General features: G+C 38.2%; 1 protein-coding gene across 1 annotated transcript in view; it reads right to left on the bottom strand.

The window, feature by feature from the left end:
* LOC139692052 (5-hydroxytryptamine receptor-like) overlaps positions 1–23,220 on the bottom strand; it is a 772,518-nt gene that overhangs the window by 432,439 nt on the left and 316,859 nt on the right. The window contains exon 3 of the mRNA XM_071590072.1: positions 3,252–3,529. The gene's annotated coding sequence lies outside the window, so the exon portion shown is untranslated. The remainder of the gene's footprint in view (positions 1–3,251; positions 3,530–23,220) is intronic.

Raw genomic sequence — 23,220 nt, 5'->3', positions numbered from 1 at the left:
CGCCACCGCTTAAATAATTGCCTTGTCCGTATTTAGTCATAAATCTGTAAATATCTTACGATTTCATTTTTTAGCAAATATATTTTGATTTTTAGGTGCATACTCTGATGATAATTATCTACAAATTGAGAACAACTCTTCAGACATATTTTTGAATAAATTCAGTATTACTCTATTGGAATTAGATTGCTATAACTTGTCCTATAATATTAGTTGTAGATCCCAGAAAAATAAAATATTCAACAGTATTCGAAAGAGGTAAATATTTCCCTTTTCCGATATCATCATAACGGTTGGTACAAAAGGAATTAATTGTACTTTTAATCCATAGCGGAAGCTAAGGAATCTAAGCGCGGACAAAAATTTCCTTGCTTTCGTAGGTCTGTGAGATGAACTTAATTATATTTGTGTACGAATCGGTCCTTATCACACTGTGCTATAACTGAAACTTAGGCGATATTTTTTAGCTACTTGGATCATCCATTTCTCTATTATCTATGCGCCAATTCATTATTCATATTCATTTTATATCAGATATCAACTTCAGAAAATAACCCTTCGGCGCGCTGTCAGGAGAAGTATTTGAAAGGAGGTAAAATATCAAAGGTCATGAAGGTAAGATTGACATTTTGACATTGAAAGAGAGGTGCTACGAGTGTTTGTTTTCCTTTGTATTCTGCAATCCATTTTATTGAGTTTTGCCTCTTGACTTCAGGTATTTGCATCAATTTACATGAGCACGACTTGACATAAGCATTTAATAACCAGTTGATATCAATTAGTCTTTTTTTTAAACGGTTTTCACGTGGAGCCAGAAGAATTTGAATCCAAAATTGCCATTTTACTGCACAGCAGTGGATGGCGCATAAGACTGCAGTGTTAAATCAATAACATTTATTCACAAGTTTTCCGGGGAATTCAAATCTCTTTTAATTATGTGTATTAAAAACGCACCCAACGCCAGTAATCTGAACTTGCTGCAATCGCTGGGGTCAGTACGATAATATTCGTTCATTACTAGAAAAGCCCTATGACCTTGTCGAAAGTGCTTGTTTCAAGAGCATAATTTAAAAGGGCGTAATTTTGGCATGAAAGGATAATATTAATGAACTAAAAAGGGTAAAAATTTGTATAACCATGGGCCAATGTAATAAATGCTCGCTGTGTTGTTGCGTCTGTGAACAGTTCTGGCAGTCCTGGGTGATATTCTTGGACAAATCTCTTTCAAATGAAGGTGATGCGATTTACTCTCTAGAGCTTCGCGGAAAAGAATTCCATGAAACAAAAAAGGAACTGGCTACCCAACGCTGAATATATGAATTTTGAATGGTTAAACACTTTACAGAAAAACAGAAAATATGGCCTTTGAGCAAAATGAGGTGCGTAAATTGAAGGCTTTTGAGATTTGGTATGAAGAAAGATGGAAAAGATGGATTGAACAGTAGCGAAATAAAATGAAGTAATACTTACTCTTGAGGAGGATTACTTGGATAAATCAAAAGGGGGCAGGAAATGTAGATCTAGAGAATTTTAATTGGTGATGGTAGGTTGAAGACTGTCATAAAGAAGAGAAGGGAAATAAATTGATTAGCCTGTTGAACTGAAAGAAGAAAGGTAAAAAATATTCGACTGTGATCAATTTAATGCAATATATGTATTCGTAGGATTTTCAGGTTGTGTATTTTAGGCGTTACTATGAATTTTAGCGATGTTAAAGCTTTGGCCAACTAAAAACTATCTAGTACTGTAGACTGCAATAATTATTAAATCATAATATTTAGTTCCCTAATATTTTAAATCAATTTTCCAGAACTCTGCTTTTACCCATGTGAATTGAAAATTTTGTAATTATCATTCTCCTGCTTACAGTATGCAGGCGTTTTAACGGGTCTCAGTGCATTTATCATCGGCTCATTGCAGTTAAAAGTGGTAATTAGCCATTTACGTTTCCTTGATCACTGAATTCAAATCCTCCCGTAATCTCCACCCAAAAAAAACCATTTGTATGACCGCAGAGTGTCTACGGGCAAGCCGGATAGGAACATAAGGTGTGTTATACGACTTAGCTATTGCAAGGGTGCCTCTTCAGGAAGGTAAAGAATGAAAGCACCTCTCCCAACGGAAGAGAGACGAGCAAATTTCCCCAGGATCATGGGAGGGTAGGATCGGGAAATATTTAGCCAAACGGATGGGAAATCAGTATTAGATAGTATTGTAGAAAGTATTTTCCCAATAGAAAATGAAATATTAGCTATCTGTCAACATTTGGGATATTTTGTAATAACACGGCTGTATATCGATGTGTGTGGTTATTGAGCGCGAGAATGCGACCCCGTCGATCCTCAAAGGAAATTGTGTTTCTTTAGGTGAAACAAGGTCAATGCTAATAATTCCCCAGGATTTTTGCCTTTCCCTTAACGTTTCAGTATTTAAGCAGCCAAAATTCCAGCAATAATAGAACAAGAAAGACGATAATAAGCAGAGTAGAGATAGTAAAAAAGGCTTACTCTCATAGAAAAAAACTACTTTTGGCAATCAACGTAACATTAGCAAACTCTTCATTAAAATGAATAACATAGTTTACTCTCCGTGCGTCATGGTCAATAAGTAATGCTTGGAAGTAGTTGGTTAGTCAATTATCAAAATCAGCTTAGTTTAAAATAGTTCTCGACAACAAATGCGATGAAACAAGCTGCTGGTAAGGGATAAAAATATTGGAAATTTAGCGTTAGCGCAGTCATGGTTAGTTATTTTGATCAATTATTGTTCGAAGGAAATATGAAATTTTAAACAAGACAAATTTAAATATTCTCTCTTTAATTATATTTCCATTTCCGTCTCAAACAGAGTACTATGTGGTTTGAAACAAATGTTTAATATATTAAAAAGAGGAGTCCTGTTTCCATTAAATGGAGTTTAACTTTTTATTGTTCTAGCATATTTAGCTTTCTCATTACCAGTTCCTCCATTACCTCTCCATTAACTCCATTACCAGTTATTAATTAGCTTTAAATTCAATTACAAAGAAGTTGCTATAACTTGAAAAGAGGAATTCTTTTATTTTAAAAGTGACCGAACCTCTTGCAAGAGGGAAAGTAGACATTTTAGTCAACCATGCGGTCTGGGAGTCCAAGCAAGTTTGACCAGAAGTTAAGGAATGGAAAGGCGGAGGGGAAGTGCGGAGGCAAGGGTAGGGAATCGTGAGTAAACGGGATAAAAAGCTCGAGAGATGACAAATGACTATCGCTCACCGAATAACCGATGGGGGCGAATCCTCGGGGCGCGTCACCACTCGGCCCGGGGCGGCGGCGGTGGAGGCGGCGGCGCGGGGCAGGAAGCGGGGACAACCAGCGCGGGAGCAGAGGCCAAGGGATTGGCGGTGGGGGCGGGGTCAGCGCTCGGTGAAATCGACGGGAGGACGAAGGGGGGCGGGCGGACGACCATCCAGGGGACGAGGAGGCCCGCGTGGTGGTCCCGGGACGTCAGACCCGGCCGCGGGGGATGGCGGCGGGACAGACCCATGTCCAATCTGAAAATAAAAGTCCCATGGTGGTTAGGGGGAGGAGTTCCATTGCGTAGTTCACATGTTTATCATTCTTAACACGTGTGCTTGACCTCATCATCATATAAATAAAAGAACGTTAAACGTGACATTATTGCTAGATAGGGTATTTTGACAGCCACTAGATATGCGGATATGAATTTACAAAACTATCAGATTAACATACAAACCATTCGAGTTTAAAGCTGACAAATTGGGAGTAATTATTTCAGCTCCACATTTGTTATCACCACAATACGAATTTCATGAGAAAAGAGAATATCATACGGGTCGATGTTATTAGTCATTTTCTCTGGCATATTAAATGGCCACGTATATAGAAAACATGACAATTAAAATTACCTGAAAATAAAACAAAAAAGCAATAAACCCCAGTTACAACATTTTATAACAGCAGTTAACCGAACATTCCCCATCATACGATCTCGTGGCTGCTTTCAGTTTGAGGTGTTCATTTAGATGATGATACTTTTTTGATACTGAAGGATATATCTCCATCCTAGCTAACCCTTACGTTCAAAATCAACATATTTAAGTCAAGGTCCTCTCCTTCTGCCACTATTTGATTTTCCACAAATTTATAGGAGCTAGATATTCACTCCTCCTGAATTTTGAATGATTCTAGCATTGATTATTCAAAGACCTCCCCCGAAATTTATGCCTGGAAATGCCAGTCAGTAGGCACAAGTTCATCTCAAAAAGAGAAAGGACAAATATTTGAGGCCGCATGGATTCTAGGATTTTTGCTCTCTATGCATGTTGGATGTAATCAGCATGAGCCTTCTGAATCACGTTATTTTTGCTGATAGAAGAAGCAATTTGAGTCTCATTAATTAACCTTTCCCATTAATATAGGATAAGTAGCTATGGAATATGGGATGGCATGGAAATGTCCATAAATTGGCAGTGACCAACTAGAATCCTCGTATCATCGTAAAATAGGTATCGATGAGTGGATTTCAGATAAATTTTCGATGCACAATTTTAGGTTCTCTTTAGCGAGATTTTGAATGCTTTCACTTGTGTTTGAAGGATCTGAAATAGTATGCATGTCTTTTATAGTTTCATAGCATCTTATAACACATTTTCCGCTTACCATGCCCACAAATGAAACCTTTTTTATTGAGAAAGAGCTTTGTCCTCGAGTTGACTTTAAAAGCATTGTTAATTTAATGAGAACTTAGTTAGCACATGGATATTAGATATTTAAAATTATCTTTTAAAAGGTTTTAAGATGCTCAAGTTGGGGGATCACTATTTTCCAGTTGTTGAAGTTTTGAAATTAATAATACTTCTCATTAAATTATTCATACATTTCTATTAAATTAATGAGAAAAATCCAGAGCTTTTTTAAGAAATTACAAAATTACAAATTTTATTAGAATGGATTAATATCCTTATTGAACCCTATCAATTGATTTAACTCTTATTTAGTATTAAACATGCGTACATATTAATACTTAAAAAGCCAATACCAAACAATACCAAGAGTAAATATCGATTTTTCACGGTTCATAATTTTATTAAATTTCTTGGATTATTTTACGCATGAATATAAAATACATTAAATAGGATGTAAGAATGAAAGTTTACTGCACTAGCCAACAGGTAAAACAATTTTGCTATTGATTATGATTCGAGTCGTAACTGACATAATTTAAAATTAAGAACAATAAGAAGAAAATGATGAGTATTAAAGGGTAAAAATTTAAGCTCATTAGCCTTAGATACCTGCTCTTGGTAATAATGATTTTGAAAAACGAAGCTCTTATGTAGCTCTTTATAAATAAAGTCACGTCTCAGCTCCAACACCGAGGCTCCTAACACGGCCAATTTACACACAAAACGTGCTATCTCTGTCACGGAAGACATTTATTTGGATTCAAGAACGAGATAACCACATCCGAGAAAATTTGCGTCAGCGGCCTTCTAACCAGACGAAAACCTTGTATTCGAGATGAGGGGACGCTTCAGTAAACATATTACGAAAAATTTGCACAAATAGAGGGAGAAACCTTGTGCATGGAAAAAAATATTAGTGGGAAGACGGATGGAGGAGTAAAAAGTTCTAATTTTTCCCGAGATCCGTCGTAGATATCCTGAGGCACGATCCGTTGGTTTCGTTTGGTATGGTGTGCGCATGTTGCGGTTTGAATACGAAAGTGTTTGGAGCACCTCGGAGTAAAAGGTGGGATAGATGGGAAAAAGAGAGCCGGGAAATGGAGGAGGGAGTAATAGGTGGACCTACCCTTCTCACGGAGCACAGTGGAGAGTCTCCTGTGGAGAGGAGAAGAGCAGGGGGGGTGTTTTAAGGGGGGGCGAGTTATGACGGCTAAACGGGAAGGGCAAGGGGGAGTGGTATGAATACCGTGAGCATGAGCTTAAAGGGAGGGACGGCGTTGGAAAATGTAGGGCTTAACCGGGGAGAGAGGACGCTTACGGCTGCGGCGGTCGAGCGATATAAAGGCCTCGATATTATGTGAGAGAGGGCAACTGGGAGCAATCGAGGGGAGATAAATTGATAAATAACTGGGATCGTCAACTTTCGACCAGAGAGTTCCGGTCCGACCCACAAATGTCGCACACACCGCTAATCCACACCTCATGCGGACCATTGCTGGCCGCGGTAATGGTACTTGGCGCGGGTCGCACATACATTTTAGAAGGGTAATGGCAAACAAACAAATGAGGTGCCGAAAGCGGGTGAAACTGGCTCACACAATGGCTGCCGGCGAGAGCGGCTTGTACTATTGACGGCTCCTGTGGTGAGGCTGATTCACACCGGCCACTCATATGGTTAAAAGTCTCATAAACATACGAATCGTGTATGGTACTGTGCCATTATATGCGATTATTCTCTTTCCCGTTATTCCTCGATCTGTTAGATTTAACATATTGCATCTGCTCGTCCAGTTTAATGCACCTTTTTCCTCTAGTCTTTCAATATTTTCTCTTCATAATGCGCCAAAGTTTTGGCTGTAGTCTTCGATCTTAACAGAGCCAACACTTATTGAGAATGTACACCCTGGAAACATTATTACATCAATCATTTAAGAGCACTTGAAATAAGTTGCGTAACAGGATAATTTTGAGGAGGCTATGGATTTTTTGGGACAATAAATGGTGCTTTAATTTATCAACAGATCAAATAATGTGAATTGTGCAGCTGCTCTTCATAAAGTTAGATACTTGAGGTCCTGGAATAATTTTCGTGTACTACGCTGTATTTTATAAGCCATACCAATTAAAACGTAACAAGTATTCCTGAATTTTCAAATGAAACCATAAACACTCATCTTTGAAAGAAATAGAAAGATGAACTTAATTAAAATACTTTTCCTCTTTACAATTGAGATATGCAAACATTCAAGCCTAAGGTTATATGGTCCAGGAGAAAGCAGATGAGAATAGAAGACTTCGTTGCCGGGCGCTGTGGGTAGATACTAATGCTCGAATAAAGGAGTAAAGAAAACTATAAGGATGAAGTTCGAAAGAAGAGCACAGAAGAGAAAAGCATGTTAAGATAATTTAGAGCATGATAAAGAAAAAAGGATAACTTGGATTTGGTACACTTTGACACTTACTACATAAGGAACATTAAACGTTAAAAGAAAAAAGGGAAGGCTTCTTGAGTTAAAGGAAAGAATAAATATGCTGGCTAAATGAGGAGGAATTATAGAAGAATTTGGTATCAGGACACAGAAGAAAGTAAATCTTTGATAGAGAAGAGAGCATGGCTACACACTACCAATATTCGTAGCAGTATTTATCAGAGGAGGTGACCGACAGAATATTTTGATAGGGGTATGTTGTTGTGGGCATAGAGGGAGGGTGGAGAGAAACCTAGCGTCAGCATTACCCTACTCTTAACGATTGTCGCAAAGGGTTAACACACGCCCACTGGTTAACATCCCACCCGACGAACAGTATGCTGAATTGAGTGATTGGGTGCTCCCTACATGACATTCCAATTGAGGATTGGGATGCCCCTAAAAAATCCTGCCACCATTGGGATATAAAATTAGACCATCGTGGTGGGAAGTCTGTCCGCTAGCCAACGACCATACTGATCCACACCAATGTTTGTTCTTTGTTCTGCGGTACTGATCGTGGCGATGAACCCGAATATTGAATCGTATTCTCTCGCAAAACCGTTCCTCACGCCAGCCTACTGAGAAGAGATGGTCGATTTTTTTTCCGGATGGTCGCAATCATTTTTAAAGGCGATAAAAAAATTGAAAATCCTCAAAATCATAGCAGTTAAAAAATCGCAAAATACATTATAAAAGCAATTTGAAAATAAAACGTGAAGTAGGAGTAGTACTATACATGTATCCAGTTTAGTAGCATTGCTCTGTTTCCTTAAAAGATATTAGCATATTGTATTCAATAAAGATTTAAGGATTAATAATTAGTTTCATACTTAATTTCCCCAGTGGCTGATCACACTAAAAAGCTCATAATCAGCGAAGCTGAAAAGCTCATAATCAGCAAAGTGTCTATGTCTTGATTCTCTAGGTTTATGCGGAAATCGAAACCGATTCCCTCCGTTTGTGGGCAATTACTCTAACCATTGACATAAATAATTTAGCAAAATATGTTAATAGTGAAAAGTAAAGGTGCACATGCCATTACGACATTACCCTTCCATTCGCATTTGATCAATTGATTTTGGATGGAATGCAATTGAAACATGAATATTTTAAACTGTGTAAAGTCATTATGACTTTTAAACTAAATGCTTATCCTTTTGGAAAGTAACTACTTTCCAAAATGCATATGACTCGTCTACTCACATGCGTAAGGTACCGTGGTCCATTACTTCTCCATCGGAAAAAGTTTTCCCTCCAGCCCTGCTTTAGACGCAAGCATTTTTCACATGGGTTAACCGCACGCTTGGAATCCCCCGAATGCCGTTCGATGGATTGAGACACTTAGTAAAACTGTCAGCGTGATGGATACTGATTTAGTTGAATGGAGTTACGTAGCATTGGTCTCCTAGGGAGACCTGATAGTGACGAAGGATAGCGGGGGAAAACGGAGTGAAGTTGGCAAGGCAAGAAGGAGACGGGTACTGCACTTGAAAAGGGGAAGTGGGAAAGGGTAGAGATTTCTGCAGTCTCAAAAAAGGGTCGAGTTTCAGGTAAGTGGAGCAGGTGGAAAATCCGAACGGGACGGGGGAAGAGAAAATGATGAGTTAAGGTGATTTGAAATCAGTTTTGTGGAGACAGCCGGTTGGCAAATGCGAAGTGGGACCTAAATGACGTTAAAGTTTCTGATGGACTTCCAGATAGATGGATGACGGTCCAAAAAAGGTATAAATATAAGAGGAAATAGAGGAAAGCACTGCTATGCCCAATTCATAATCTATAAAACCAAATAAAATTAATGCCTACCTTCGTTTTCCTACTGGGGTTTAACAGAGAATTATTTTCTCAGTTTGCAGGCAACCCGTTGTCGAAGAAATGCATATACAATTATTATGTAAACAATCAATAATATTAATGGCATTCTACCAATAAAATAAGGTTTTTTTAATGCCCAGGGATCACACACTTTGACATTTCTACTCCTTGTCTTGCATGTCACTAAGTCACCTACCTTAACAACCTACCCTCATAGAAACCCTTCACAAATGCGATAACACTACTACTATGTACATTTTTCAACCTCAAGGTCGGTTTGATAACTGAGCGTAGGGCTCACAAAGTACTAAGTTCAACCACGCGACGTGTGGGACTCACATAGCAGGGAATGGGGGCCAGTTTCTTTTCCCTGTGCCACCTACTTCCTAGGAATAACTGGTACCCAAAAATCACATATTTGGGTGAAGCTGTGAGTTTCCGGGAATCGAACTGGAAACCTTCAATCAGTAATCAAACTCCTCAACAACTAGACAGCCACTACTACAAACGCTATAAAAATAATTGAAAGCGTTTTATTATCTAGATAACTCATAGTCAAGCGAAGTGGCATCCGTTAATGGCTCCTTTTGACATTGCAGAAATTATTTGGTACTTAAAACTCTCTTACGAGTCCTGAATTAAATCATTGATTTGTCCAAGCCAATAATAGTTGGTTGGAAATAATGCTAATAAACATCAGAAAAACATATTTTTTGAGGTTTAAAGTTCTGTTCCATGATAATTTTAAAGTGGAGTTTACCTGAAACTTTTGTTTCTTGAATTTTTTCTACTTGGGTATAAAGCGCCAAAGGAGCACGGTAGAGCTTTAAAGAAACCTCTCAACTCTTAATTCAAAGTGTGGTCTAAAATTGTTTGTATTTGAAAATTTACGTCCGTTCTAAAATATTCCTTAATACGGATGAATAATATTCTCTATAAGAAATAAAATTTTATCTTATTTTATAGAATGAATGCAAAACTGTATTAATTTAAATGCTCAATTATATTTTCTATTTTTATTAAAATAGCTTTGTTTACAGCTCCAATAAATGGATAATTTATATCCGAGTGGAGAGATTATTCCATGCTCACATATACCTAGTCCTTTGACTTAACTACTTGAATAGTATCCTCGGATTGATAGCTTTTATTATTTACAAGCATTAAAATCTTTGATTTGATCAAAAAACTATTTTTCATTTTACTCGCTTATCTCTTATTTTAATCCTATGTTATGTCTTTCTCCGAATCACTTTCCTGATCAACTTTCTTAGATCTTATCATGGCTTGAAATTGGGAGTAGAAAGTATTGCTTACTGTAAAATTTCATTACAATAATGATTAGTGTATTTGTGTGTGGTACCCTAAATCGCGTGGTGGAATAATAATTATGGGAACACACATGAGAGGATTGAGGGATTTATAGAAGGAAACGGATGTCATCACGGGTGATTGAAGTAAGATTTTGAAGAAATGAGGGTTGTGTGAGAGATAGAAGAAGAATCATCGAGTAGATTTGTGAAACTCTGAAGGGAGGTCGAGTGATGCTTTATGAGAGAAGTTATTTCTTGCCACTCCGCCGCCCATCACCTAAGATCACGCTTCTCTCTCTGTCACCCGTATAGTTGAAGTGCCTTAGAAAGTTTTCCAGGAGGTCATGATCCAAACCTCTATGGAAAGGCCGTTATATTATCCTGTTGAGTCTTTCTTTTTCCCCCACTCTCGCTCATCTTCAAACTTCCAGGCCCAACCTATGGTTTCCATTTTTGGAGAAGTAAATGGAAGAGGATTTGCATTAATCGACAGCTTTTTGTGAATTCAGTAATCTGTCCGTATTACATATAATAATGATATTTTTCTAAAAAAATGTCTCTGTAAATATTGTTCTATTATTTCAAATTAATTATTGATTGACATGAGCCCTCCTCTCTTTACTTTTAATGCCTAATCCATTACTTCCTGATACGTTTTCTACTTATTACCTCTCCTTGACCTTTCTTGTAGCGCCTTATCACATATTTTCTCCTATTTTATCGGATTGATAAAGTACCAAACTCAACTATTCAGTTTAATTTCTAGTGATGCGAAGAAGACCCAGGTATTTATGGACAACGAAGCTGTTAAGATCAATGGAAAATGGAAAGTGAATTTACTACACAAGTATTAATTATACTCGACGAATTTTTCAAGGATTATAAAATTCCTTAAATGACGGACCATCCGTCTTTAATCTCTTAAAATCAGTTCTAGATGCCTCTTGGAATCAAGATGTTGTCATGTTATTGGTTTATTTGAACTCAAGAATAGCACGCATAACGTCGGAGACAAAAACATTCCTCAGCATTACTTAGCATAGGGAGGCAAAAAAAAACGATTCACGTCAAACCCTCGAGCCATTTTAGAGATTTTCAAACATTTCAATAGAATATTCCTAATTTTTTATCAAAATGAATCATTATTCTAACTCAAAGTCGAGTGGATTGCTGCGACTTATTTTTCCAACAAGTTGGCCTACTTTAAGTATTTGATTCAGTTAAGGCGTTTTGATTGTTTGACTTATTTTTTGGCAATTAATTTTTAGGGATTTCTGCTATTAAGTATTGTTGTCATAGTTTACTTAACAATATAAACCATATCTTAGTACTTATCTTCATTTTATGTACGAGGGTCATCCGGAAAGTAGTACCCGTTCGTGAAATAAAGACACAAAAGTAAATATTAACAAACATAAAAAATTTTATTTGAAAGAGGATACTTTAAACTACTTCTCAACATAATCTCCAAGCAAATTAAGGCATTTGTCATAACTTGTGACAAGTTTCTGTATTCCTGCTGCATAGTCCTTCGCCGCCAGCTCATTGAGATACGCGAGGGACCCATCTTGCACAAATTTTTGCATAATGCAGATGGTGTTTAACAATTTCATGAACAATTGTTCGAGAAACATTGGGAAAATGCTCACAGATGTCATCAATTGTGACGCGCCGATCGTTCCTCACGAATTCGTCAACTGAGCTCACCAGTTGCTCTGTAATGACAGACGGTCTCTTCGAACGCTCATCGTCGTGTGTGTTCCCCCTCCCCATGTTGAAGTTGCGACACCACCGCCGAACAGACGACTCGTCCATTACATTGTCTCCATACACCTCCTTTAATTGGCGATGAATATGACATGGGCGAACGTTTCTTGCATTGAGGAATTTAATCACTGCCCTCACTTCACAACTGGCGGCGTTCTCAATTTTTTTAAACATTGTAAACAATCACAGAAACAACACAGGCAATGCTAGCGTCACGCAACTTGGCTCAGAGAAGGCAGACAAGCCACTGAAGCTATCTGACCTCGTCCAGCGGCTACTCGCGTCGTCAGCACTTCATGCGGCACGAACGGGTACTACTTTCCGGATGACCCTCGTAATATGCCTTATTCAGAATTTTTGGACATGTAGAAAATATCCTTTTTTCGACCACATGCATTTTTGAACAATCGTGCTTTTCGGCCAGCCATCACTAACTTCATCGAGAACTTGACCTTTATTTCGAGGAAATATGTAGTTTTACCATCAATTTTCAGAATATGTTTATTTAACAACTACGTAATTAAAAATACTGCAATTGTGATTAAATTTGAAGCTTGACATTCTCAAGGTTTAGCTTCAGATATCGAATATAGAAATTCCATAGTTCATCTAAATTCATAATAGATAACTCAGCCTACAAGTCACCAAGTGGTAGTTAATAGCACCATTAGGGCAATGGGTAAGTTACTGATTTTAACATTTGTTTTTTGACCATTGTAAAACTTAAGTTTATAGGAGTTCTACGTAGCTCACGTATTTTTACGGTTACTATCACGAATTTTGATTTGGACATGAATTCTGTTTATTGATCTCCCAAGCAGTCAAAATCCCTTAATATCTCGTTTTTTTGTTCGCTATAAATATAATAACAGGATAGAATAATTCCTCCAGTGCCGATATTAAACTCAACGAATTTGTGTTTGGATCTAATTTTATACAAATCTTATTAAACCTTCTAGAATGGGTTAATGTGTGCATTAAAATATTGCGCTTTCTTTTTTTCTTTAACATTAATGTTACGCTTAATTTTACCCAATTTGTGTTTCTTATACATGATTTTAACTGATTGTCGTAGATGAAGAAGAATCGACCAGAACTTCATAGAATAATTAATAAAGCTCACTCATCGACTCAAAACCAGAGCGCTGCTATCTACGAAAATAATTTAAGCCTGAACTCGATCCAAAGAAATAAAGTTGGCGAGCCTATCGGCATACAAGGGGTGGAATTTCACACAATTTTTTCTCCACATCCCAGCTCGGAAAATCCTCTAGACATCTTCCGCTGCACAGAATGGTATATCCAATTCCCCGGTGTCACCAGCAACAGGGGTGATGAGGGAGGGAGAGACAGCGGTGCGAGAAGAGAGCTGAGGAAAAATCTTCTCTGGAGTTTGCAATGGCAGGGGCGAATAAGCAAGTTCGTCACGTACTCGGGCGCGATGACAATCACCCCCACTCACTTTAGCGGGCCGCGGTGAAGGCCGGGGTGACAATGCGTGCATAAAAGAGTGGAGGAGACGTTATGGGGAGGGATTGGGTGAAGGGGTTAGACTATGCATTGAATTGAGGGATAGGGTGCGGAGGGAATGCAAGCGAAGGAAAAAGGCGGTAAGTGGGGGGTGCTTCGATGATACGTTTCTCAAGAGAGAGGGGTCCGAAGGACAGGAGGAGAACCGGGTTTGGGTGAACGAATAGCTGGAATAAAAGGAAGGGGTTTGAAGCGTACGGCCAAAAGTGACGAGGAAGAGAAATCGGGTCAAGGGGAGAGATCGAGGGACAGAGCATGGGAGGGAAGCGTCGTTGGTGGGGAGTGTAGACGGAACGTGAAATCAGAGTGTAATGCGTGAAAATTCACCGTGAGGACGTAGAGAACTGGGACCTGATATTCGACCGACCTTTATTGAAAGATTTTGGAGGAATGAATTGCACGAGAAAAGCGAGTATCTTTTCTCCACTGTTGTTACAAAGATGCGTACACACTATTAAAGGAAAGCATGAATCAATTCTCAGGAACTCTGGCACTTGCGTACTCCTCGCGGCTCTTCATTCATAACAGAAAAAATAATTTATGGAATGTTCAAGGTTTTTTGTGTTTCTGAAAATTAACAGGTAACCAAATTTAAATATTCAGTAAAAATTCCACATTGTTCATTATTCATTCAATACAATTGAAAACATATCGTAGAATAATTAAATATCAACAGGACATTTGTACTATGGTACTATGATATATTAGCGCCAAATATTTTAGATTTTAAGAGTTTTAGTTAATAATTTAAATATACTGATAACACGGGCCAACGAGAAACGATTTCACTAATTATGTCTACTTTAATACTATAGTGCACTATATAATACTATAGTGTAATACTATTATAGTGTACTATAATATAACAATTTCACCGAATGTTTAGTAGTAATAAAGTTGATACGTAATTTTTGAGAAAAGTTTACCGTCGGACAATTATCCAATTTGAATAAAAAATGTGTCGTAGATGAACAATGATTTAAAATATACGGAAATATTTCTGAAATGCTCATCAACAGCTTACAAATTTTAAGCCTGCGTACATTAATGCAGTATTTACAATTGTTATTAGACAATTTTACCCAAATGGCAGAATCACAATTATGCATATAAGACTTGACTTATTTGCCGTGTTAGTAACCTCAGCCATTTTTGATGCATTATGAATCACTTCTTCTATTTTGCAATATGCATATAAAATATAAAACACGGATTGCTTCTTCATTCGAATGAGTCCAATTAAAAACTATGACACCATTCACGAAACCATGTTTGTTCTAGAAATATCAACGATACATTTAGATTATGACTTGTTACACAATCGACCCACACCGAACCACTCGATAGGTGACTAAGAATAAAATTTCAGAAGTCGTTCCTTGATGACCCATCAATTTACTAATTGCAAATTTCAATTTGACAAATAAGGAACTGATGACATTTTTAAGTGAGTATAGGAGATACATTTCCTGGGCAAACATAGTTCAAATAGAAGGAAAAGAACCACTCGTAAAACTTTCGTATACGAATTTTCCAACTGTGACTTGGAACAGTGCCGGTAACCTTCCTATGTTTCCTTCATTAAAATCTCTGATGCTGATGTATTCACTTTGTACTTGTGAGCTACATTGAGATGGATCAAACGCGATAAAATTATGTTGACACGAAAGTGGAAGTGGAAGGCAGGGCCGCGATTCCGGAAACTCTTTGGGGATGAAAGGAAAATATTGATGGATGAAGAATGATAGAGATTTCGGACGACTGAAGGAAAGAGAGGGCGAAAATATACCAAAGGGGAAGGCCAAAAAATAAATAAAAGCACAGTTCCATCGATGAACAAGTCCTCTAGAGTTCCAGCAAAGAGCCGAGGAGACATTTTTGAGCAAGAAGGAAGATTTCGCCTGAAAATTATTGAGATTCGATCGAGACGTGATAAAAAGACCCACCCATGTGCCAAATACAAACTAAGGGAGGATGGCCGTTGTTTCCGGGAGGAGAACGTGCAGGAGTATTACGACGTGATGGGGCGATAAAGTTTAATAATGGAGCACGCACGAGAGAGTGTGTGCGCTGACCAAATTTCATGGAGGAAAATATAAGAGGATATAGAGATGATAAGGGAATGGTGAAGGTATGCGTGTGTTTGCGGTGAAATAAAAGAAAGCAGGTGCCCTCTATGAGGGGAGAAAGGCGAGGACGCCATGGATATTGGAAATTGTGGATAGCGTAGGTAAATATGTGTGCGCACAAGGCATCTGGCGGCTCCACTGATGAGCAGTGCCGATAAAGAGAAAAGGAAAACTCGCTAGAAGACAAGACCGTCTAATGTTACGGAAAAAATGGCCTCCGTCAACCACCCGCGGTGCGAAGACAATGACACTCGGGAAGCGTTGGTGCTTTCTGGTGGTGGATAGAAGGGAATAGTAAGAAAAAAAGAGGAAGAGAAAATAAGAAGTAATGAAATAGATTGAAGGAGAGAGAAAAAGGAGGACGGGAAAACCAATAAGCGTTTATGAAGAAAGTGGCATGGCAAATGGCCAAGTTTTGAGGAAGGGAAGAGGTCACAGACATACGGGGTCTGGAAAGCCCTTCATCACTCGGAACACTAGGTGCGAATTTTAGGAGTGAGCATCAAGAATTGTGTTTAAAAAGTAAATAAAGCACTTACTGCTACTACCACTTCTTTCTACTACTAAATAACATAGTTACCACGAAAAATAACGGATAATAGACCTAGAATATGTGCAAAGGAAAGATTAATTGATACTTATTTATGGAGTTTATTTTTCTGTGCGTGTGAGGCATGAAAAATACATTATAGAGAAAATAGATATTTGGAGGCAATGGAATAATGTTACTACCAATTAGTAAGACGGACAAAATGAATAGACACAAAAACAAATACAGGTTTTCGTTGAGAGGGTGTCTTATACAGGACACTTACAAGAAGTAGGGGGCAATTAAAAAGGACAAAACCTGATGCATAATGACTACTGAAGACCATAACTAAATGAAACATGAAAAAGACTAATAACAGGTTAAAAAAAGACTGACTGCGAGAAGCAAGTTATTGTAATTCAAGAAGTAAGTTATAATTAAAAAATTGGCAGGTAACAATAGTTTTCAGAGCTACCCCAAACCATTTCTCGGACTGAAAATTCATGGCAATGATATAAATCCTATTCCGAAAAATAGCTCTCCAGAGACAGTTTATTTCACAATCGGCAGGGAAAAAACTTGATCATTTTTGGTAAGGAAAACACTAGGGTTTAATGTTGGAATAAAATTATAAGTGTTAGATTCACTCAAGGGCATAATGTTACCTAAGTGTGGAATGAAAGTAATGGATGGTCAAGCTACGCCACTATACAAATGGAGATTATTTGGGTTGTAGGTCATCGAATGGAATGATAGCCATGTGATTACCGTACGTCTCTGATGGAATACTAAGGTGCTGTAGAATACGATAGGCATCATGCGGGCTAAAAACAATTGCTTGAAATATTTATTCTTCGTGAAGTACCCATCATCCCAAGGCAACAAGAAACAAATTTTCTGCATGGATGTCAGTGATACGTATACGCAGAAACACTGTGCTCACATTAATATTCTCTGATAGAAGTGTATCCTATTACCTTCATAAAGAGCTAAGAACTGCTCAGATGAAATACCAATGACATTTACCTTGCATACTATAAAACTGACAATAGAAAATCTTGATCAAAACGAGGAGATATTCTCCTACTTGACTTAATCAATTGTTTGAGAATTTGGTTTGCAGTTTTAAAATGCTGGGTTTTATTATAGAAGTATTTAGTTCTAGAAGGCATTCTTCTGTTTGCATGATCTCTATAATAATATTGATAGCCATTTATAATCGAATTTGAAATACGTATTTGATTAGGGAGGAATAGGAAAGACGTTTTGAATGAACATCAATCTTTCAACCTCGGTACGTGGCTTCAAATCTTCTCGTACTGCGCATAGAATAAATTTACCACCAGCCACACACCCTGTCGGTGGTTTGTAGGGTACCAGTAGGTGCTGAAGGATAAAAAAATGAACAATACTAACGAGTGAAGAGAGGGTGAAGGAAGCTGAAATTTTGGAATGGCTCTAAATCGGCTTAATTTTGGTGATGTGATGGAATTGGAATTGTGCGTGGAATTGTAAATTATGTGGGCGTTAATAACTTAATTTAAGCTAAAGCAATTGAGTTTATCCGGGGAGGCATAAAATTATTTTTAATGAATGTATGCTTATCCTAATCCATTTTATAAAACAATTACGATCTAACCTTACGAATGTTAGCATTGCCCCAATCATAAACTGAAAGGTCTAGTCCGAAGTTACGGCATAAAACACCGTGCAAATTATATTTGACTAATGTGTTTTATTCTATTTGCGAAAACGTTTCGAAAAATCATTAGCTCATTTAAGTTATAAATTTTCATTTTTATTGCACCGTAAATTCTTCAACACTTGAGGGATCAAGTTGGTGCTGTGTTTAGAACAATATATACTCAGCGCATGGGAGCCTGATAATTCACGGTGGCTCTTATTTTGCGGAAAATTTAAAATAGGCTGCACGTTCTTCAGAATGTATATTTAACTATGAACTCCCTAGCGCCTTACGTAAAGAGATGATAAATGGGCACGGTGGATTTATATCTCCCATTCCCATTCCTTCTTACCCAACTGTGTTCCTGTTACCATAATTTTCAGTATAACTCGGACTATTATTCAATTTAGATGCTTTCAAACGTAACTATTACCCTGATCATGGGCACCCGATACATTTTTAAACTCGCTTATTTGTCCAATTATCTCTATTGGTCCTTTGCCTTTTCTGTTTGTCCAATATAGATACGGTCTGAATATTAATATCAACAGAAATATATATCTTACTCTTGTATTGGATTCAACAAACACCTCACGAGTTCGGCCATATTCTTCTTAAAGTAATAAGTACATTAACTCAATTTTGAGACATTTTGACACCTTTACAAAATTGGTTATCTCTGCGAAAACCATACTTTCGCAGATATTTTCAATTATATTTATATTCAATATTTTCGCATAAATTTTCAATTATGAAAAAATCCTAGTGGCATTAGATGGATATGCAATTAGCTATTTGGCTGTTACTTCATTTAAACTTTCAATAAGTATAACAAACCTAGACATGAATCATTAAACCTTTATAGAATGACGTATTGAAGACTTTGATAAATGTTGACCATGCTCTTTCTCACAAATATTGCGGAGTTTCAAACAAAGGACTCGAACACTCACGTGTGAAGGATTGTGAACGCTCGCTTATAAGATTCATGCAAATCGACGTTCATAACAGACGCAACTACATGCGAGATTAAAAGAATCGTTGCCTAAAATAGGGAAATAAACTGTTGAAAACAGCTGAGCAGGAGAAAGTTGTGTTTGCCCGGAAACTAAGGTTGGAGCTGCTCGCGCTCCTCTAACGGGAGGGACTCCTGTTTTAAAAAATGAAACAAAAACGGGAGTGAAGAAGGCAGAGGAAGCTATATGCATAGCTCGTAGACATGGAGGGGAGGAGTAGGAGAAGAATCATTGAGGCCGTTGGTGAGGAATGGAAGAGGGTGCGGGTGTTGGGGGCACAGTTGATGGGGTGGTGAGGAATGTAGCGAGGGAGATGAAGTGTGACGCCATGGATAGTTGTCCGGAAGTGGAAACGGGAGGGAAGTGGAGGGGCCCTGCCATTCTCCTGGCCGAGAGAAATAGGGGATGAGATAAAGGAATATGAGACCTTGTGTGTATGTGCGCATACGTGTGGGAAAAAGGCAAGGGAATGACATCAAACGACATATGGTGTCGGAATGGAGACGGTTAAGTGCGAGGAAGAAATGCGAGCGTTTTGCTTCCGTGACGGCGAGGGGTTTTGTGGCGCGTTGTGCCAGAAAATGAAGTGGGAGGGGCAGGTTTATAGAGCGCAGGGGGAGGGTAGCGATGGGTATCAGGGCCGGCGTCCCAAAGGATCGAAAGAAGAGATGGGTGGGAGGACGGGTGCCTTGGGGATGGAGGGAGAACTAATAAAAAACGGATAACAATGGGGAGGGTGGTGTGAGGCGGGCAACGGGATGAAAACGAGTTGGTTCCCGTGGTATTTCGCCATGCAGAAGTTTCCGAGGCATTTAAAGTTTCTGGTTGCTGCCCAATCTATCCCATGCAGCCGTACAGACACGGCATACTATAGGGGGAATCATTCATTAGTGTGTTAAGCGTGGAGACTGGGTAAACTCGAGTACCGTAAATAGATTCGGTTAGCCGATTAAATTAATAGTGCTACCACCCTGTATTCTTCCTAGTATTTAGCTTAACAAACTGTCGAAGGGACCATTTTTTCCAGGTTTTTAGCTCCGAAGCAAACTAGTTTTTTGATAGGCTGTTGAATAATGTAATTTTCTAAATATAAACTAGAGAGATATGCAAAACTTAACCTGTAATTTTTTTATATGATACCGCATGCAAACCGCATACAAAAGCCACAAATGTATACAGTAAACAAACAAAACATGGCATACATTCATGCAAAAACACATCCCACACACATTCAAACACTCAAACTACTAACTAACATGCACATGTACGTACAAATGTACCTGATATATTTGCAATGGTTAATGTTGTTCCGACTTGTACATTGAATGTTTTTAATATTTCTAAATTGACTTTGGTTTATTGCTATTATGATTTTTTATTTTTCTGGGAAAGAATGAGTATTTGAATCTATCTAAACGCGAATCTATCTCCCTTATTTTATCTCTGTGGTCTGATCTACCTTAGTAGTGTGGAGCCATTGTAATATCTCTAGAATCATCGTTAAACTCCCCTGTCCTAAATCTTTCTAAAAGTATAAGTAAAAACCATCCCCAATCAAAATATTAATCCTATTAATTAATTAATCCAGGAAATAAGTCCTATTGCCAGGGACTGTATTCGGAAACTTACAAATACACAGACCGTCACACTAGTAAGCCTAAAGTGGTTTACGCGAAGTTTTTCCTCGCCAGGAACCGACTCTCGGCTACGGTAGCTACTCCAATGTGTACAAGGAAGAGAACGACTAGGTTTGCAAAGAAACTTATCCAGACGTCAGGGACCTACTTCGGGGGAATAATAAACACACATTTACACACAAACACTTACTCACTCAGGTATTGCAGCGAAGCAATACCAAAACTTGGGAATGTGGAGTGGGAAAAACACTGAAAGGCCTGACGGCACATCAAAACTTAAAATGGTTAGGAATCAATCCCTTCAGTCAAAAGAAATGAACAATTTGAAAATAGAATAGGAAGGCAAATAAATCACCTGAAAACTAGGGGAACATAATGGTGTTACGCGTTAGCGGATAGGTGTATTTTGACCTCAAGGTGGTCCTCTTCAGCGGTTTAAAAGAGAAAAAATCTCTTTTCTCCTTCAGGGGGCCGCTTTTTCCCTTTCTGTTTTCCTCCTTTTTTTAATTTTACAGTTATATCAAAAAACGTTTTACAGCTTAAGTATTATTTAATATAGTCCGCCTCTAAAGAGGCCATAAGAAGCTCAATTTGTTGTTTCCATGCTAACCTTTTGTTAGTTTAATTTTCACAATGAAACAGTGTCATTCTGATCAGCAATGATTACTGACATTTTCATTTTAACTGAATAATTGAAAGAATATTAAAAATTAGTAATTTCCATGATAGTGTAAAATATTTGGCTAGGTATTTGGGGCGAATCCTGGTCACCCTCACGAAAACTGGGGTTTTGAATATAGAGTTTTCTCTCTAGCACGAAAAATTCCATTATATGCTTATGCTACCAACGGTTGGAAGAATTTTGATATTCTAACGCAAGTTAAAAAGATAGGTTTGCATGCTTCAGAGTATTTTGTATGAGAGCTTCACAAATACCAGTTCATAGTAATACTCAATGAATATTAATGGAAGAAATTACAATTAAAATAGTTTTTTTTAAGCTTCCAATTACTAAAATTACTCTGAGTTAATTTGCGTTTGTGAATTTTCCTTTATTTTTCTTATCTTAATTTATATGCATTATATTTGATTGACCCGCAATATTATAGGGCACCTCATATACGAGTATGTATCTGACCCTCCTACGCATTCAGAATCCCATGATGGACGATGAAGTTTTGACCGAGGGTATTTGATTAGGGGACATCGTATCTCCAAATCTCATTTGGAGGTTAAATGGAGGGCCGGGTCACGGGGTTGTGGCCCTCTTCGACTTTTAAATGGATAAAATTCTCGGCGACTGAAAAGTTTTCGCACCGCTGCTCTTAACTTGATCAGAGGAAAATTAGATCAGAGCCTCCGTATCCAAAGCAATCGATAATTCAGTGAAACTCGATAGTTCGAGAGACGGGAGGGATGAGGCGGTCTCGTTTTGCAGTACGACGTGATTCGGTGTAATGGAGTTTGGATCTCGGAGGCTGCCATACGGAAGCGTGATAATTTATTCATCGTTCAGAGCGTTTCTAATCTCATGGAGCATCGAGATCGCGGCAGAAGGGACCTCAATAAACGTGGAATATTCTTGAATCACCATCGACCCTGAAAATTTGTATCACGAAAGTTTCCAAAAATTGTTTCCAAGAAGAAAAGAACCTTTCCGCGTGCAGAGCAGAAGTAAGTTGACAGTTCAAAGCTTTTTAGTGAAGATTTTTAAGCATTTTAGGTGGAGCCTGAAGGAAAATTTGGAGTGTGCCTCAGAGCTAACGCCAACATTTATTCTCGGTGGTATTTCCATACGCATTAATCTAAAAACGAGGTTTCTAGTGTATAGTGTTAGTAGTTGTAGTGGAATAAGGAGAGGTGACCGCCAGCTGAGGTCATTGGTGCTATAGCGTTTGTATGAGTGGCCGACCTCAACTTATATATTCATGCTCTCTCTTATAATTCGTGACAACGAGAGTAAGAAACAAAACTTGCGTCAATTTAAACTCGCCGAAACAAAAATGTACGAAATGCAAACGATCATCATCATAGACAACCATTCTAATTTATAACAGCTGGTGAATAATTGTTGTGATCCTAACATACGACCTCAGTCCGCCATTTTTTAGCCTGAGACAGAGGTTTTGATGCGTAAATTTATTCTTTGATAAGTTTACTTCAATTCTTCACCACATCTCTCATTAAAGTTTTCAGTGGGTGATAAGAGATGCGATAAATGTATTCTGTTTGAAAAATTTTACCTGGGGCTAACCCCGATGTCGCCTTCATCTATTATGGTGTGTGGCATGCGTTCATTAGGGTTACGCGAGGGTCGCGACCACGAACAATGAGGGAACGTATCCCCGCGTGCGGGCTTTGGAACGATTCGAGTCCAAGATGCGAAAATGAATCCGCGACCAGGGCTTGGAAGAAGAAGCAAGAAGAATACGGCCTGAAATCACTGCGAGAGAATTGAAACACCCGGATTGAGTCAGAAAGAGATGCTCTCAGCTCTCGATGAATAAACAGACAGCCTTAAAATTAATAATTTTGGGAAATCATCTCCCGTGGTGAGGAAGTGGATTAAATAAAAATTTAGCGTTGAACAATGTGGGCCGTCCGAAAATTAAGCAAGTAAAATCAGTATGAATTGAATTCCGTGTACA

This window comes from Hetaerina americana, unplaced genomic scaffold, assembly GCF_022747635.1.
Source record: "Hetaerina americana unplaced genomic scaffold, ioHetAmer1.1.p SCAF_4, whole genome shotgun sequence".
NCBI lineage: Eukaryota > Metazoa > Arthropoda > Insecta > Odonata > Calopterygidae > Hetaerina > Hetaerina americana.
Note: the sequence above shows the minus strand (reverse complement) of the source record. Positions and strands in the feature narration are given on the sequence as shown.